General features: G+C 49.4%; 1 protein-coding gene across 3 annotated transcripts in view; it reads right to left on the bottom strand.

The window, feature by feature from the left end:
* ACACB (acetyl-CoA carboxylase beta) overlaps positions 1-13,042 on the bottom strand; it is a 125,411-nt gene extending 112,369 nt beyond the window's left edge. For 2 of the 3 annotated variants that reach the window (XM_081286015.1, XM_081286016.1), the window contains exon 1: positions 12,888-13,041. The gene's annotated coding sequence lies outside the window, so the exon portion shown is untranslated. Of the gene's footprint in view, positions 1-12,887 lie in introns of all 3 variants that reach the window. The other variant, XM_081286017.1, reaches the window with a different exon arrangement.
* Between the last annotated feature and the right edge of the window lie 3,721 nt (positions 13,043-16,763).

Raw genomic sequence — 16,763 nt, 5'->3', positions numbered from 1 at the left:
ATTTTAGTTCTCGGCGGACACAACATCTTTGTTGGTATGTGGTGCTGAGGATCGAACCCGGGCCGCACACATGCCAGGCGAGCACACTGCCACTTGAGCCACATCCCCAGCCCAGTTTTAAATGTTTATTTTTGAAATTGTGCAAAATAAGAAATAGCAACAGTATGCAATCAGTAGTGGACATCCTGCCACCCCAAAGGAAAACAGTAAAACGAAAAACTTCTGATCTTATTGAGAAAAGAGCCAAACTAGACGGCCGCAGTGCAGGATGAGTGAGCCCTGAGAACCCATGTGTACATGGATCCCCACTGGAAAGGTGATCTTATGGTGCAAGTTTTGAAGGATGCAAACTCTTTGTTCTGGAATTGGCTGGATGGAGAGCTATGGTTTGGATCTGATTCTAGTGTGTCCCTCAGAGTTTCATGTGTTAGAGTCCTGGTCCTCAGCGTGGCGAGTTTGGAAGGTGGTGGGACCTTTAAGGGGTGGGGCCTAAGGTGACTGATTATTAGGTCATGGTGGGGCCCTTGGAAGGGATTTATGCTGGTCTGGTAGAGTCCGTTGAAAAATAAAAAATACAAAAGCAAGCCTAGGGCTGGGGATGCAGCTGAGTGCCAGAGTTCTCACCTGCTCACCTAGCATGTGCAAGTCCCTGGGTTCCATCCCCAGTATGGTGAGGGGAAGACCCCCTGAATCTCTCTGGCTTCCTGTCTTGCCATGTGATCTTCCACCATGTTGCCACCTGCCATGTTGTGATGTAGCCAGAAGGCCCTCGCCAGGGGCCAAGCAGATGCTGGCACCATGCTCTTTGATCTCATGAGCTAAATAAACCTGTTTTCTTTTTAAAGTGTCCTGCATCTGGTATTTTGCTATAGTGATATAAAATGGACTAAGACAGATGGGGGGGGTGCATGGAGAGAAAAGGTGAGTGGATGGGCAGATGGTCAGACATAGGCATGGCAGGCGATTGAGGGACGGTCAGTGAAGCTGCCACATTTGAAACTGGAAGCTCTGTAAGTAGAGCGACCAGCTCTACATGTGGCCAACGTTAGGCAAGTTTTCAATGTTTAAATTTAAACATGGTTTAGCCTTCTTTCTCACTCTGCAACCCTTTAAGACCTGCTGCTATTCTGATGGGGACCAGTGGATCTCATGAAAATCCCAACCCACCTTTGGAGAACCTTTTCCAAGTGGGTACACACAGACAGATGAGGGAACTGTCTGAGAGAGCTACCAGACTCTCTGCCTCATTTCCTCCTCTATAAAATAGGGATTCTACCTCTTGCCCTATTTACCTGCCTCGCAGTTGTCCTTCAAATAACACCTGCACAGACATAGCCACCGAGCTCCCCAGGCTCCTCACCACCACCCACCTCCAATCCTCAGAATGACCTCCTGGACATCACTGCTGTTCTGCGGTCATGATTTTACGTCCACTCTACCATTAGGTGAACTGTGGCTCAGAGAAGCTCAGTAACTAGCGCTGGCTCAAATCCTGGCCCAACATTCCTGACCTTTCCTGTTTCCCTCGCACTGAAAGTGGATACAAATCGATTCCATAAGGAATCATCACCCACACCACAGTCTGATCCGGTTCAAGCTGGAGCAGGTGGACGTGTAGACAGCAAGGCCAGACCTGGGCCGCAACCCCCAGTGAGCCCTGTTCTGCTGGTTTCAGTCCATGAGCAGCAAAACCTAGACGCCTGCTCCCAAGGAGCCTCTGTGCACCTGACCATGCCCCAGCTGTTGCCTGGTTATGTCTCTGAAATAACCCAACTGAGCCGGGCACCAGATGCAGCCACAGCTGTTTTACTTTCTCTTTTTGCACCGCTGGGGACGGAACCCAGAGCCTCCCACATGCAAGGTGAGAGAGGGCTCTCCCACAGAGCTGCGGCCCAGCCCTGCTACTTCTTGCAGATCTATTCAGGTGGCAGCTGCCTGGTGCCAGAGTCATCGTGGCTTTGCTGTGACACAAAACCTCTGGGCTCAACAAGCGCTGGCCAGCTGCCAACCACCATGGTGTGGGGGAGGGGTGCTGGGGGGGGGTTGGCAGGCTGTTGCCCTTGCACCCCTCACCAAATACACGGCCAGGTCTTCAGGGACAGAGGGGACACAATGTCCCCATCCAGCCATCCCCTTTCCCACTTGGATTTTTCCTCCCACCCAGTTTAAGTCCTGAGCGCTTCTGCCACTTACCGTCCCTGGGGACATGGCCACCGGCTCCATTCTCATGTGAGTCTGACAGGCGCCCACAGGGTGACTGAGGGAACCCGGCCTGTGGAGTGTCACCTTTCAGTGGGAGGCTGGTGGTGTGCCGCATCAGGCCACGGGGGAGGGGCTTGGACGGCTGCTCCAGCCAAGGCGAGTGTTCCCCGAGTCCTGCCGCGCACCCTTATCTGTCACCCGCAACTTGAAGCCATCTGTGAAGGTCCCAGCTCAGCCCTCACCTGACCTAGCTCCAGTTCTCAAAGGCCATCTGCGCTCACTGGCTGGCCAGCCTCCAGGGCCACCGCCCTCTGGCTTGCCACATTCCTGTACTTGAGCCTACTTTGCTTCTCATGCAATTGTCCCCTTGCCCAATCTGCGTCTCTGGATTAGGTTCTAAATGCTCCTGTCCTTACGAGGGCCTGGGGAGACAGGACACGGGATGGGGCTCTGCGTTCACCAGTCAGACACCCGTGGGCCCCGGAGGGAAGGCTCGGCACGACCTGGGCCTGACCAGGCTGGGCAGGATGCAAAGAGAAGAGCTAGGATCGGGACAGAGTGGGTGGCCGAGGACACTCCAGCTGGGGGAAGGTGGCGCAAGGTCCTTTTGCAAGCCCTAAAACTGATAGGGAGAAGTCAAAGTGACTGCGGGCCGAGAAGGTGCCTGGAGAGGACACCGACCTGCACCCAGACCGTGCCGCTGGCCCCGCCCACAGTGCGCCAGAAGCTGTCCGCTCCAATCCACAGCCCAGCGCAGGGCAACGCAGGGACTGTCTGGCCATGCGCCTTTGATTTACAGAGGAGCAGAGGCCGCCCCAGGACTAGGGCCCGGAGCCCCAGCTCCAGGGTGGCACGACATCTATACTAAGACAGTACTGGCAGCAAAAGCCAACTGTCCCTGGGCACTCTGCTTGGTTCCCTGGAAACGGTCCTGGTTCACATTTCAGCTCTGCCACCCACAAGTTGGTAAGGCTTGGGCAAGTTAAATGCCCTCTCTGATCCTCCGTCTCATCTGCAAAACGGGGATAAGGACCGTACCTACATCCTGGGATGGTGGAGAGTTCAGTGGGACTGCTCGTGCTGCACAGTGCTGGGTTTGCAGCTGCGCCCTGCCCATGATGGCCATTCCCCATCCACACTCAGAGGCTCAGGCAGGATGTGATGCCCTGTCACCAAGGGAGAGTTATCACAGGCAAATCACATCCTCTCTCTGAAGCTCTGAGTCCCATCTAGAAAAGACACTTTGCAGAATTATTGTGAGCATCAACCAGATTTGCTCAGTCAACAACCTTCCCCTTCAAGGCACAGCAAAACCAAGGAGGAGGCAGGAGGGCAACCAGTGGACCTTGGTGGTGCATGCCTGTCATCCCAGTGGCTTGGGAGGCTGAGAGAGGAGGATCGCAGGTTCAAAGCCAGGCCCTAAGTAACTTAGTGAGGCCCTGCCTCTTTAAAAAAAAAAAAAAAAAAAAAAAAAAAAAAAAATATATATATATATATATATATATATATATATATATATATCAAAAGGGCTGGGGATGTGGCTCAGTGGTTAAGTGCCCTTGGGGTTCAATCCCTGTACAAAGGAAGGAAGGCATAGAGGGAGGGAGGAAACGTGACAACCTTTAGGTGACAGTGGAGGGACGGAAAGACTTGAGAAGACAAAACTCCTATGTGGGCCAAGAACCCAGCTTCCCCTGCCACTGTGGGGAAAAAATGATTAGGGAGAACAAAGGAATTGCAACCTAAACCTAAGGAGAGGCTGCTCTCTGATAATGCCTGACTGCAGACACACGGGGTCTACACTAACACCCTCCATTAGAGCCAACACCTTCCACACGGGATCTCAGCAGCCCTATAAGGAGATATTATTCTTATCCCATTTCAAGGATGAGAATCTGATGGCCAGAGAGGTGGCCTGATTTGTCCCAAGCCACACAGCTTGGAGACACATGGCGTACAATCCCGGCCAGATGTGCAGTGGGTCGAGGTGAGCAGTCTAATCCAGTGGTTTACCTGGCCACTCCCTTGGAGCAGTGGAATTAGAGACCCGGAACAGAGACCTTAAAAGGATCAGTAGTTCTCAAACCTACCACACGCCAGAGCACCAGGTCTTCGGGGAACACCCACCAATGCCTTGGGTGAGGGTGACAGGAGCCAGCTTCCCACCTCCAATGAGAACTTTTTCTGCTGTCTCCAAGGCCACCAGGCTGACTGCTGGGCTGCAGTCCACTTGAGTTACCCCGCAGAGACTGTGGGAGGCCACCGTCCAGCTCACCTCGGTTGGGGGGAGGGGCCTCACCACCTTCAGGTGGAATCTCCCCGCCCGCCCCTCTGCTTCTGCAGTGCTCTGACTCTGCCAGCAGCATCCTTGGCTGGTTCCTGAGTAACCGCCAGGGATGGCTTGGTCTGCTGGGGACACAGTGCAAGGAAGGGCAGGAAGAGGCCCAGGAAGGAAGGTGGAGGACAAGCATGCAAGGCAGAGGAGCGGAAACTCAAAAACCCCAAAGCTGATGCTGGGGATATAGCTCAGTTGGTAGAGTGTTAGCCTTGCATGCACAAGGCCCTGGGTTCTAATCCCCCGCACTACTCAAAAAAAAAAAAAAAAAAAAAGCCGAGAGGGAGCTGTCCTCTCCAGGACCCAAACTAGGCCAGCCGGCCTAGAGCTGGGACGAGGGTGGGCCAGAGATGGCAACGGCAGCAGACCACACCAGGCAGGGTCTTGCGGTGTACTCAGGGCATTTCTCCTTCTGGGGGCAAGGAGGGCCTGCAATGACCAGGCAAAGGGCTCAGGCAGCACAGCCTTGGCTAAAATCACAGCTCCACCCCGTACAGGAGAAGTGGCCGTAAGCCTCGGTTTCCCCACCTGGGAAATGGGGACAGTAACAGTGCCAATTTCAGCAGAGCAGCTGTTGGACTGGTTCAATGGGTGAAAGCTGAGCCTGGCATAAAGGAAGCTCAGAACCAGGCGTGGCTGGCAGGACGGATGTGCGGGTGGCCCTCGGGAAACAGGGACCTTAATGCAATGCTCTACTCTGACGTCACTGCTACGGGATGGGTTACCTCTGCCACCAACTGGCCCTGGCCCTGCTGGCTGAGGGCCTCTTAGTAACCTGCAGTCCTGGGGCAGAAGCGTTGCACCATCCAGCATGACAATGACAGGAGTGAGGTAACAGAAAGAGGTGGGCTAAGACTTGGGACTCCCTGGTCAATCAGCAAGTGATCCCCGCAGTAGAGGCCCTGCCACCTGCTCGCCACTGAGCCACAGCCTCCCCATGGGGACAGCATCGGTTTTGAGGCTGACCCAGGGCTTTCCACCACCTTTGAGATCTGGGTGCAAAAGTTGGGGGAAACTGACGAAGCCCTGGGGGCAATCTGCCTTTCTAAACAGGGGCCAGCGATCCCCCCACCCCCCCCCTTTCAGATATCAACACAAAAACAGTTCTAGATACAGTGTCCAGAGGAGAGGGCTTGGCACTGTCACCAGCCAGGTGACAGTGTTGGAATGGCAGCTCTCCAACAAGGCTAACCTCCTCGGGGCCTGGAAGGGCTAAATCAATGAGAATGTGTTCTCAGAAGAGCTTGCAGGTCACACAGGCAAAGGTCATCAATGGCAGTCTCAAGGGTCACTTCAGGTTACTAATGAGCAGGGAGGCAGAGATTCTAGGTGCAGGGAGAGGATCTGCAGGGTGGCCTGACCCTCAGGAGCCTTGCTAGAATCACAGTTTACAATCTGATAAAGTGAGAGTGGGCCAGCCTCTTGGATTAATGTATCAAAAATTAATTTAAGGGCCGAGTTGTGGCTCAGTGGTAGAGCGCTCGCCTAGCATGTGTGAGGCACTGGGTTCAATTCTCAGCACCATGTATAAATAAATGAATAAAACAAAAAAGTCCTTCAACAACTAAAATTTTAAATTTTTTAAATTAATTTAAGGGGTTGGAGATGTAGCTCAGTGGTAGAATCCTTCCCTATCACATGCGGGGTCCTGGGTTCCATTTCTGGCACCACAAAATCATCATCATCTAAGTCGTTTCTGAGTTTGAACCCTATGGCTAATTCAGTGAACTGGTCAGAGGATGGGATCTGCAGCCAAGTTCTCTTTCATTGCTACATGACCTTGAGCAGTTTATTCTCTACCTCTGAGTGCGTACATGGTTTTCTCATGTACGTGGTGGGGATGTCAGGCCGTCTTCCCCATAGTGTAGGTGAGCTTCAAGTGAACCGATTTAAGTCAAGCAAACAATGAAAGCTAGTTTGCCAACGTTGATTGCGCTCACCAGCGTTCCAGGCTTTGTGCTAAGCACTTTATCTAAGATCAAGTTCAAGCCACTGTTTTCTCTCACTCAGGCCATTGCACAAGCTTCCCGACAGCTGCCTGGCCCCAGCCTTATCCCTCCAGACCTCTGGGTACAGAAGAGCCATAAAGATGTTGTGAGAGTTCACAGGCACCCTCGTGTCCTCTTTATGGTTTCTAAGTACTCTTCCCATTGAAAGGGACCTGACCCCTTGGAGAAATGGCTGATGTGACCGCCATTGACAGGGCAGAGATGTTACATGGCCAACAGAGATAACTTGTCCTGCCTGAAAGCAAGGAGCTTCCAGAAGTTTGCCCTGCTAAGGGCCCTAACACAATGATGATGGCAGTGGATTGAAAAACATCAAGTATCTTTTCACAAATCAGGAAGTCACAATGTCACTCAAAACAATCTCACTGACACCTGCGGAAACCTCAAGAGCAACTCATTATTAAAACAAAACGAAACAAACTAACTTTACCATAGGGACTGTTTCAGGGTGACCAAATGCTTGATGAAAGTCATGTTTATGGAACAATGACAGCTAGTAGGTGTAGGGCTGATGGGAGCAGAAACTGACCATTTGCAACCGATAATAAAACAATATGGGGCTGGGATTGTGGTTCAGTGGTCGAGCACAAGACTTGCGCCTCTAAGGCCCTGGGCTTGATCCTCAGCACCACATGAAAATAAATAAAGGTGTTGTGTCCATCTACAACTAATAAAATAAAATAATAATAACCTAGGCTTGGCTAACCAATGATTCGTAGAACCACTGGTGAAGGGGTGATGGAGAACATTCTGAGGGGGTTCAGGTCGATATCCCATCACTTGAGTGAGGAAACCGGATGCCACATTCTTGCTGTGATAGGGTAGGAAACAGAGCGACACCTCTCGAGCTCTCTCTCCAAGGATGTGCACCTGATTTGAGTCAAGCCCCTGTGCCTAAGTACTTATGGAAAGCACAGAGGGACAAGTTAAGTGACACTTGGGAAATGTGATCAGCCAAATGCAGAATGTAGAAAATTCTACAAGACAAAAAAACCCAGCTTTTTCAGTCAGTAACTGGCACTTAATAAAGGTGTGGTGACAATCAGACAGAGCTTAATAGGCCTCGTGTGGGTCCTGACTTTAAATAATTAAAAATCAGTTTGAGAGTATTGGAGGACAGTTGAGCATGCAGCAGGTGCCGTCAGCTGTCCACACCCGTGGGTCCACATCCTCAGACTCAACCACGCATTGAAATATTAAAAAAAAAAAAAAAGTTCTTTTCTCTTTTCATCATTCCCTAACCAACACAGTATAACAACTATTCATACAGCACTTACATTACGCTAGGGATTATAAATAATCTAAGTGATTTTCTTTAGGGGGAGGACTGGAGATTGAACCCAGACATGCTCTACCACTGAGCCTCATCCCCAGCCTTTGCATTTTTTATTTTGAGAGAGGGTCTCACCAAGTTGCTGCAGCTGGCCTTGACCTTGCGATCCTCCTGCCTCAGCTTCTCAAGTTCCTAGGGAATTACAGGGGTGTGACACAGTGCCCGGCTACACTGTGCCATTTTATATAAGGAACTTGGGCTTCTGTGGATTTGGTATCCTTGGGCAGGGAAAGGGAGGGGTTCTGGAACCAATCCATTCCAGATCCCAAGGGACACTTCTTCTAGATTAAGGAACTATCACTGGGTTGGAGACCCTTTTGGTGATGTATAGTTTTAAAAAATCCTCATCTCTTTTGGACATAGGTACTAAAATATTTGAGGGCAGAAAGCTATCTGGCTGAGATTTTCAAAATATTGCAGAAAAACAGAACTTTAGTTAATGATAAATATGCTGAAGTATTTGAGAGGTAAAGATACTAATGACTACAATTTATATGAAATGCATAAAAAATGTGGATAGAAGGACAGACATGAGGGAGAGCAAATATACTAAGATGTCACCGGGAGAATCCAAACAGTAGGAGCACGGGCAGTCACTGTGAAATTCTTTTCAACTGTTGTATGTTTGAAATAGTCATAATAAAAATGCCAGGAAACTAAATAGAGGGGAGAAGAGCCAGCATGTGGGCAGATGAAACACCAAGAACAGGCCGTCGGTGATCACTGAGGTGAGCACATGAGCATTCGCTGTTATTCTCCCCAGCCCTGGATGCAAAGTTTAAAGCTCGCGTTTGTGTGGCCCACCAAGCAAACACCACGTACAATGGAATGCCCGGCATCCTACCCACAGAGCTAACCGTGAACACGAGTAGCTAATACGTCCTGGTTCTCACTGCGCTGGGCTCTGTCTTAGGGTTAGGGTTGTTATCTCGTGTCACCCTGTGAGACCAGTTCCGTGGAAGTACCAGTACCTTATTTTACTGACAGGATGCAGCAACTAAATTTCAGCTTTTCAGTGGTTTCTCATTGTGTTGCTTCCCACGGTCCACAGGGCCCTGGTCATTTGGGGCCTCCAATTCCCTCTGCACATGCTGCCTGGAATGTTCTGGAATGTTCTTCCCTCTCTGGCCGAACCCTCTCCACACCCTTATCTGTTGTCTCTTGCTCTTTTTACTGTCTTTGGCATCCATGTTGCCATTCCAGACCCGTCCTGACCCTCCACAGTCTGTCTTATTCCCAATGACATGTCCCTTTTCTTCCTGCCACTCATCAAGGCTGACATGACCATGTCTTTAATGCACCCGCTGATCTCCACCAGTGGACTGCAGGCTTCCCGAGGGCAGGGGTGGGCTCTTGGAACACTGAAGGGGCAGCATGGGCTTGGATGCTGACTCTAGCTGGGCGTGTCGAGTGCCCAGCCCATCACCCTCCTGCCCACCTGGAGGATCCTCCCTCCCATGGAGCCCCCACGGGCGTGAATGTCAAGGTGTGGCACTGGGCTCATGGCTCCTTGGTCTCTTCCTCCTAGGACTTATCACAGGTAGTCTATGGGTCACCATCACAATATACCAGACTCTCCAACAGGAAGGTGAGCTCAGTGAGACTAGACAGGGCTTGAAACCCAAATGGGCCGGGTGAGTGGTGCTCGCCTGCAGTCCCAGAGACTTGAGAGGCCGAGTCGGGAGCATTGCAAGTTCAAGTCCAGCCTTAGCAACTTGGCAAGGCCCTAAGCAATTTAGTGAGACCCTGTCTCAAAATAAAACACAAAAAAGGGCTGGGGATATAGCTCAGCAGTAAAGTGCCCCTGGGCTAAGTCCCCAGTACCAAAAACCAAACAAGGCCAGATGGGCCCAGGTGTGTCACCAACTCCCGATTCCCTCTTGCCCCACTTCTAGCAAGCTGGCATTCGAAAAACAACTCTGAAAAGAGGGTTCCTGAAAAGGCAGCGCATTCCCATGGAGGCACTGAGCAGGCCCTGGACAAGCAAAAGCCTGTTGAATAATGATGAAAGCCAATGTTTATCATGCTTTTGCTACACAGTGAGTCCTGGGCTGTGCTCTTTATGCTGTCCCTTTGAATGGCCACAAGAACTCCGATGTGTGTGCTCTCACTTTACGAATGAGGACACAAGGCCCAGAGGGGGCGTCTGCTGGACAGGGTCACACCATGGTGAAGCGGCAGAGCTGGGGCTGCGATGGCTCGTCTAGCTCTGGCATGTGTCAACGTTTTCCTAGATCAAGTGCCACAGGCTGTGGCAGATCTGAGTCACTCCAGCTTCTTCTCCCTGGCGGACTCCTCCAGCACCCTCGAGTCGAGCGCCACTCACTCACCCACCCACCCCAAGCCCTGCTCAAGAGCTCCAGCCTGTGGCCCTTCTCCAGTCCTCACCAGCCCCCAGATGGTGCAAGGAGTGAGGAAGGCGCTGGGGGCTTAATGTCCCCCTGGGGTGGCATGGGTCAGTCCTGAAAGATGGTCCCCTCCTCTGTCAAAAAAACGTTTCTGTCACATCTTGTAGAATCACACAGTACAGTGGGAAGGTCTGGATCCCCGTGTGGGTTGGTCAGAGCCCCTGTTCCACAACAGGGCGGCTCCAGAGGCCCCCTCTGCTGGGAGGTGGAGATAAGAGACCAGCCTTCCTTCCAACAGAGTGGGGAGAAGGTTCCAGATCAGGTGAAGGCTGCTTCCCACAACTGATTATTCCAGCTACGACTCGAGCCTGCAACTGCCGACTTCCAAAGAAAAAGGAAAATGTGTCAGATTTCCTTACTATCACTGATTCGGGAATTAGTTTGACTTAAAAGGTAAACAGCAGTGTGTGGTGGCACACGTCTGAAACCCCAGCTACTCCAGAAGCTGAGACGGGAGGATCACAAGCACAAGGTCAGGTGACTTAGTGAGATCCTGGCTCAAAATAAAAAGCCTGGAGATGGAGCTCAGTGGCAGAGTGCTCGCTTGGTGGGTGGGAGACCCTGGGTTCCATCTCCAGCACAATAAATAAATTAAGTAAAAAATAAATAAGGGACCATTTCTAAGTGCAGTTGTTCTTGAGGACCCAACCCAGGTATGGGCCTAAGGACTTCAGGAGCAGAGTAGACCTGGGTGGGGCTCTGCCATTTGTCATCTTATTGCCCTGAGCTTATCATGGAAACCCTCTAAATCTTGGTTTCTGGCCATGGAATGGACTAGAAAACACCTGGATTTCATCAGAATGATGAAACACCCGGCACCTACAGCTACCCAGTAATCAAGACCTCCATTTTCCAGCTATGCTCTGCCTGGCCTCTCGGTACGAGGAACCCCCGATTCCTAGAATAAATGAAACTTGCCCATCTGCCTAGAAAACTCTTCCTCTAGATATGAAGTTTACTATTATTATAGCAAACACATCTGTGAGAACAGAGTATGAAATAAACATGGAATGTACTTTTTCAGATCAAATGCAAGATTTCTGACAGCATCCAGGGTTCTCTGGGTACAGAAAAGTCACCTCTGAAGTGAGGAGCCCCTGGCTCAACATTCAGAGGAAGCTTTAGAACTAGGTATCCCAAAGTATCACGTGGGGTAAACTTGGAGGAAACTTCCATTCAAAAGAAACCTCCCCTAACCCTGGCAGCCTGAGAAGCTCACGTAATGCAACTTTCTAATTTTGGTCTAGGACCTAAAGGTGATAAAAATACAAGGCAGTTTACTCAGCTTCTGAGCAGGAATAGATAAAAATGCCTTTGCATTTTATTTAAAGTACCCTCCCAGAGCTTCTCAAAGAAAGTCAGATTGGGGATATTTGCATCTCCAGTCCCTATGTGATTCCGGATTGGATGGGTCTTTCCATTGAAAACTTGGAGACATCAGGAAAGAAACCAGGTCTTGGGGCTGGAGTGAAGCTCAATGGCAGAGCGTCTGCCTAGCATGTGTAAGGCACCGAGTTTGATCCTTAGCACCACATATAAATAAAATAAAGGGCTGCTGTCTATCTACAACTACAAAAAAAAAAAAAAAAGGAAAAAGGACACCAGGTTCTGTAAATAATTCGTATTTGCAGTTAGATGGAAAAGTGTAACTTCTAAAACCTTTGTTTTTAAAGCCCTGAGTCCCAGGAGTTCCCCTCAATCCTGGCCAAATTGGGATGCTGGTCACCCTACCTACATGGAAGCCCATTTATATTTAATGATAACAATAACAATAACAACAACAACAACAAAACTGAAAGCTATACTGCATACCATGTGAGGGCACAAAAATGTGGGGAATTTATAGCAAATTCTGCTGAGTATCTCTTGGGATTACATGGGAGCCATAGGCAAGACAGCTCGTTTGACTCTTCCTGTTTTAGACTCTTGTCACTTTACAATGCATTTTTTAAAAATTAAAAGAAAATCTTGTCTTCCTAGTAGCAAAGGAGTGCTAAATATGCTTTACTCTTAGGGTCTTTTTAATTTTTTTTTTTTTTTGGGTACTGGGAACTGATTGGTCCCAGAGGTACTTTACCACTGAGCCACTTCCCCAGCCCATTTTATTTTGAGACAGGGTCTCACCAAGATGCTCATGACCTTGCAAAGTTGCCGAGGCTGGCTTTGAAGTTGATATCCTCCTGCCTCAGCCTCCGGAGCTGCTGGGATTATAGGGGTGTGCCAATGCAACCAGCTACAGTCTACTTTTTAAAAAATGAGCCAGTTTGAGACAGGGGACAGCTGTAAGAAACATACTTTCTCTTAAGACAGGAGTTTTGAAAAAAAAAATTTAAATCACAGAACTTCATTTAAATGAACTGTGGAGATCAACGTACTTGGGTGGCTCCCCAGCAACCTAGTTACAGAAGCCACACAAGGCCCTTCTCTTTTGTCTGCTTTGTGTCCCAAGGTTTTCTGGGCAGCATCCCTCAAACAGAGCGGGTCTCCTAGGAACCCCAAGTGCCCACTTTCGTACTGGGGCTGCTCTCAGGCTACATTCAGTTCCTGGTCCCTTAGACACAGGCTGATTGCTGATCCCAGGGAGGGAGGGGCTGACTTACCACTTTAGCTCTTCAGCCTTTCTTTTCCCATGTCCTCTCAACTGTGCTTTCAGGGTGACATTTTCCAAGTCCCTTGTTTGCTAAGGGCCTGAATCTAAGCCTGCCGGCTGCTCACTGTGTGACTTTAAATGTCACTTTTAGATTAGCTGGCCCCTGCTGTTTAAAAATATCCCTGGAGCACTTAACCTTCAAGGTACTGAATGGCAGTAACAGCCTGGGCAGGAGGAAAACAATCCCGCACTGGCCACTCCAGGGAGGGCTCTGCTTTCCACCTCTCCGTCCTGTAACTAACTTTACTTCATGATTCATGGCGCTCTCACCATGAGGCACCTCAGGTCCAAGCTGTCATAAGCAACAGGAACGAAAGTCATCTTGGCCCTCCCGAGACATGCTGTCCACGGGCTGCTGGGCGTGTGAGAAAACAAGCTCACGGAGACAAGCCTGAATGGGGAAGGCAGTTCCCTTTAAAGATCCTCTGGCTCCTCTCCCTGAAAGATTTGGCAAAACCCTCCAAAATCACGCCACTGAATGAGACATTTCTGGTTTTGGGGACGGAGAGACTGAAACCAAACCAAACCAAAACACACTCCCTCCCATTCGGGGTCTGCTGGCTCTTGCTGGGGCTGAGCAGAGGAATTCAGCACAGGCTGCAGTTCAGTGCTGAGGCCTGTGGGACAAAGGTCAGCTCCAGGCTCCAACCTGAGCAGGCTGCACAGGAGAGCACTGTGCTCCACACAGGGAGGGAGGGCACTCAGCAGCCCCTTCCATGAGCAGAGAAGCGCCAGACTGAACAGCAAGTAGGGAAGCCAGCAAGAGCTGCCAGGCAGGGGCAGTCGCCTGAGCGATTTCACTGTGGACTTATTTTTTTGATAAAGAAGCCATTGAATATTGGGCTTCCAGGGATTTTCTCCAGTGAACTTGGGAGCAGAAAGAGGACTTCATGCCTGCTACAGAGCCTCAGGATCTTGGGCCAAACCCCACGAGCAGCAAGTGCTCACTGCAGGACCTGGGGCTAACACAGCAGGCCCAGGGCTCCGCATGGCCTGCCCGCCCTAAGGTCTCGGGAGGGGTAGCCTGGTGTTCATTCTTAGACTATTTATTTATTTTCATTTTTTAAATGTTGTTTTTTTAGTTGTAGACAGACACAATACCTTTACTGAGGACCAAATCAAGTGCCTCACAAGTGCTAGGCAAATGCTCTAACTAACCGAGTGCAGCCCTTAGACTATTTATTAAGACAGCTTCATGCAATCCCCTGAAAGAGGCACCACTTACACCCCACTTCCTGGGAAAGCCATCTGTAACTCAAGGGAATTTTTAAAAATTACATGAAAAAAAATTTCTTCCCACGCCGAGGGTGGAGCTCAGGGGTACAGCACTTGCCTAGCTTGGGTAAGGCCTGGGTTCCATGCCCAGAATTGCAACCACCACTGCAAACCACCACCAACACCAACACCACCAACACCAACAGAAGCCTCCCAATGACTCCACAATTATGATCTAGGAAGGGTATGGATAGTGGCAAGATGATTAGGCTCTGAAATCAGGCTGAAGTGAGTTCAAATCTTTCTTTGGTTATCCCTGACTTTGAGCCTCTGTGTTCTCATTAACTACTTCACCATGTGGTTGAGAAAAAATGACATGATAAACACTGAGCTCTTGCTTGACACAGTGGCTTGCTCATAATGGGCATTTAATATCTTTCTGGTGAATTCATCACTTTTGAAAATACTAGCTGGGTGCAGTGGTGCCTGTAAATCCCAGTAGTCTTGGAGGCTGAGCCCTCAACTTAGCAAGACCCTGTTTCAAAATAAAAAATAAGAAGGGCTGGGGATGTGGCTCAGTGGTAAAGTGCCTCTGGGTTCAATCACCAGTTTAAAACAAACAAAAACAAAAAACACCTAGGTACACAGAGAGCCCTGGGGTGGGTCCTCTCCCTTGACACCAAGACAGATGTTTTGGAGAACACACATGGAAGGCTTGGAACCAAAGTTATTCATATTCAAACACAAGAAACAGATCTCTTCAAACGTCCTAGATTTGAAAAGTCATATACATCAAGTTATTTGCTGAAACAACAAAACTCAGTAAGTGACCACAGGCCAAGGAAACGGCATTTGGGAAAAAGATGCCAGTCCTGCTGCAAACCAGACAGTTGATAAAAATGAGGTGCCCGTCCCCACAGATAATAATGATGGGGTCTGCCTAAGCCTCATTTCGGAAGTGTGGGAGGAACCCTGGGCTGTGTACATGCTAGCCAGGGACTCCACACTCAGTTATACCCTGAGCCTTGAATTCATCTTTGTTTTTTTAAATTCTCCTAAGCTTGAGGAGAACTGAGCACTTGTTTGAAGCCTCCCTTCCTCCTACGCCAAATACCAGGAATAGGAGAGACAAAGGCACAGAGGAAATATGCAAGTGAGAAGCAAAGTAGTATTTCCTGGCTGGCCCACTTACCAGTACTCACAGTTCCACACACACTTCAAAACTGAAAATTTAGAGCAGGGCACCGGTATGGTGGCACATGCCTGTAATCCCAGCAACTCAGGAGGCCCAGGCAGGAGGATTTCGAGTTCGAGGGCACCCTCATAAATTTAAAAGATCCCATCTCAAAATAAAAAAGGACTATGGATACAGCTCAGTGGTAGAGTGCCCCTGGGTTCAACCTCCAGTACCACAAAAAATAATTTAAAAAACTAGAATTGGGGGTGTATAGCTTCGGTAGAATGCCTGCCTGTAGGTCCTGAGGCCCTGGGTTCCACTGCAGCATCAAAAAGACAAAAGGTTCCAACCCAGATTATCTACAAGGGAACATTAATGATTAGGTAGACGCTCAGAGAAAACAAGGCCACCTCCAGCAGGGAGATGCTCCATCGGACCTTAAGGCCCCTCCAAAGTAGCCCAGCACCCTCCTACCTGTTCTTCCTCATACATCTGGGAGGTTTGACATGACGAAAAGCTGCTACCATGCATCTACACCAAAAGTTCACTTCTCCACTGAAAACCCCAAGAATTTTATCCCAGGAGCAAACTGAAGCAATAGTGAGTGAATTCTAAGCAAGAGAAAATATATTATCCAGGCCATTAAAAAAAAAAAAAAAAAAAAAAAACCTTATCAACAATTCAGTCCCTGACTTTGCCCCCTATGGATCCAGATCAAAACGACGTAGTAAACTTTCACACAATTAATTTATAACTTGGGGTTCCCAGTATGACATTTGCATAATAACCGACTTCCTTGGGTTGGCAATCCCCAAAGCCAGGAAGCAGGACCACTGGCAGCCACTCTGTAAGGAGTGAAGGGAGACGGCAACATTCCGTCTACATTCTCCTGTGCGTCCCACATCGTGCCACGTGGAACTCTCCAGATCCACGCGGCACACGGGGCTGGCTCCTTCATGCAGAATGCTCCTTTCTCTTCCTGGTCTGGACACAGCTCAAATCCTGCCTCAAACTCTGCCCTCTCTTGGGCAGATACAGCTCTGGCTTCCGCTTGCTCCCACCCTGTCCAACTTGGGAGCTCAAGGGCCTGCAAACTAGAGCTCCCAAGCTAGAAGCTGTTTTTCCATTTGTTAAATGTTTAGAGGGGAAAAAAAAAATCAAAAGCTATCTATAGATACGTGAAAAACATGCCAAGAACAAATTTCAGTGTCTATAAAGTTTTATTGAAACACACCTCACCTCTTCGTTGACATTTTGTGCTTGGCTGCTCTGTCTATGATAGTCAAGCAGTTTGCAGACTAGGCGACTGTGAAACCTGAAATGTTCAGTACCTCAAACGTCAGTGTGCCAAGCCAGCCTGAAAAGCCAACTGTCTTTTATTCATTTTTATATATTGAGCACTGGAAAAACAATCAGGGATGAGGAGCTGGGAAC

This window comes from Spermophilus citellus (assembly GCF_964194105.1).
Source record: "Spermophilus citellus genome assembly, chromosome: 3".
NCBI classification, from domain to species: Eukaryota; Metazoa; Chordata; class Mammalia; order Rodentia; family Sciuridae; genus Spermophilus; species Spermophilus citellus.
This window is presented reverse-complemented; position numbering and strand designations above follow the sequence as displayed.